The 2,500-nt window shown below is 53.6% G+C and overlaps 1 non-coding gene across 1 annotated transcript in view; it reads right to left on the bottom strand.

Annotated features, from left to right (window-relative positions):
• LOC144419466 (small subunit ribosomal RNA) overlaps positions 1-1,525 on the bottom strand; it is a 1,810-nt gene extending 285 nt beyond the window's left edge. Inside the window, exon 1 of the ribosomal RNA XR_013474082.1 lies at positions 1-1,525. This exon is cut by the window's left edge and continues 285 nt beyond it. This is a non-coding gene — a ribosomal RNA (small subunit ribosomal RNA).
• Between the last annotated feature and the right edge of the window lie 975 nt (positions 1,526-2,500).

The raw sequence follows: 2,500 nt of genomic DNA, 5'->3' as shown, positions 1-2,500 counted from the left end.
GGGTTACCCGGACCTTTCGGCCTAGGTTAGACACTCGCTGCTTCACTCAGTGTAGCGCGCGTGCGGCCCCGGACATCTAAGGGCATCACAGACCTGTTATTGCTCAATCTCGTGTGGCTAAACGCCACTAGTCCCTCTAAGAAGTTAGACGCCGACCGAGAAGGTCGCGTAACTATTTAGCATGCCAGAGTCTCGTTCGTTATCGGAATTAACCAGACAAATCGCTCCACCAACTAAGAACGGCCATGCACCACCACCCACAGAATCAAGAAAGAGCTCTCAATCTGTCAATCCTACCTGTGTCCGGGCCGGGTGAGTTTCCCCGTGTTGAGTCAAATTAAGCCGCAGGCTCCACTCCTGGTGGTGCCCTTCCGTCAATTCCTTTAAGTTTCAGCTTTGCAACCATACTTCCCCCGGAACCCAAAGACTTTGGTTTCCCGGAAGCTGCCGGAAAGGTCGTCATGGTAACGCCTCCCGATCGCTAGTTGGCATCGTTTATAGTCAGAACTAGGACGGTATCTGATCGTCTTCGAACCTCTGACTTTCGCTCTTGATTAAAGAAAACATTCTTGGCGAATGCTTTCGCAGTAGTTCGTCTTCCGCCGATCCAAGAATTTCACCTCTAACGGCAGAGTACGGACGCCCCCGTCTGTCCCTCTTAATCATTACCTCGTGCTCCGAAAACCAACAAAATAGAACCGAGGTCCTATTCCATTATTCCATGCAACACTATGCAGGCGAACAGCCTGCTTTGAACACTCTAATTTTTTCAAAGTAAACTTATCGGCCACCGCCGACACTCAGTCAAGAGCACCGACGGAGAACCGAAGGTGAGGCGAACGCAACCAGTGACACGCCTTGCGACGGACCGGCGGCGCTCGCCCAAAATCCAACTACGAGCTTTTCAACCGCAACAACTTTAGCATACACTGTTGGAGCTGGAATTACCGCGGCTGCTGGCACCAGACTTGCCCTCCAATGGATACTCGTTAAGAGTTTTAGGATGTACTCATTCCAATTACAGGGCCTCGTTAGAGTCCTGTATTGTTATTTTTCGTCACTACCTCCCCGTGTCGGGAATGGGTAATTTGCGCGCCTGCTGCCTTCCTTGGATGTGGTAGCCGTTTCTCAGGCTCCCTCTCCGGAATCGAACCCTGATTCCCCGTTACCCGTTATCACAAAGGTAGGCACGTAGCGTACCTTCGACAGTTGATAGGGCAGACACTTGAATGATACGTCGTCGGTGCAGAGACCGTACGATCCGCGTGGTTATCCAGAGTCATCAAACGTCACAGGACGAACCCGGTCGGTTTTGATCTGATAAAAGCGCGCCTCCCGAAGTCGGCGCTTAATGCATGTATTAGCTCTAGAATTACCACAGTTATCCACTTCGCTTACGAGACCAAATAAACCAAGACTGATTTAATGAGCCATTCGCAGTTTCGCTTTACGAGAACTCGTACTTGCACCTGCATGGCTTAATCTTTGAGACAAGCATATCACTACTGGCAGGATCAACCAGATAGCTGCGACAGCTGCGCTCGGCCCTTGCTGGGCCGCCCGGCGCGTGCTCGTCGCATTCGTTTAAGACCGAGGCGATCGCCTGCGGCCGTACTCAGCTTCGACAGTCGCTGGCCGCGACGTCCACGCCCTCGCCGGCAGTGCCAGGCGGAGCGATTTGCGTTTTTTCTTTGCTCGCCCTCTCTCGGGCTCGATCCATTCAGTTTCGCACAAACAAGAGCTCTGCCGGCCGCCTGCAGCGGTGCCTAAAACCCGGGCATAACAATGCGACCGTTCTGCTAGGCCGACAAGCGCTCAAGCCAGACGCTCGATCGAACGCCCCCTACATATTAGTCGAGACAACGGCTCGCTCATTAGCATCGCGTTTGTACTTTAACTTTTTTTGGCTCGGCTTCTTTCGACGCCGATGCCGGCGACGCAGCACTCTCTCGCCCGCCAGCCACCGAGAAAAGGGTGCGCTCCGCCCGGCCCCGCACCGCTCTTTCTTGGCTCATTCGAAATTACTGTCTTTCGCTCTGACATGCCTTACCTAGGGTTAGGTTAGTATGCTTGCACGTTTGTACTTTAACTTTTTTCGGCTCGGCTTCTTTCGACGCCGATGCCGGCGACGCAGCACTCTCTCGCCCGCCAGCCACCGAGAAAAGGGTGCGCTCCGCCCGGCCCCGCACCGCTCTTTCTTGGCTCATTCGAAATTACTGTCTTTCGCTCTGACATGCCTTACCTAGGGTTAGGTTAGTATGCTTGCACGTTTGTACTTTAACTTTTTTCGGCTCGGCTTCTTTCGACGCCGATGCCGGCGACGCAGCACTCTCTCGCCCGCCAGCCACCGAGAAAAGGGTGCGCTCCGACCGGCCCCGCACCGCTCTTTCTTGGCTCATTCGAAATTACTGTCTTTCGCTCTGACATGCCTTACCTAGGGTTAGGCTAGTATGCTTGCACGTTTGTACTTTAACTTTTTCCGGCTCGGCTTCTTTCGACG

Source organism: Styela clava, unplaced genomic scaffold (genome assembly GCF_964204865.1).
Source record: "Styela clava unplaced genomic scaffold, kaStyClav1.hap1.2 HAP1_SCAFFOLD_215, whole genome shotgun sequence".
In the NCBI taxonomy this organism is placed as follows: Eukaryota; Metazoa; Chordata; class Ascidiacea; order Stolidobranchia; family Styelidae; genus Styela; species Styela clava.
Note: the sequence above shows the minus strand (reverse complement) of the source record. Positions and strands in the feature narration are given on the sequence as shown.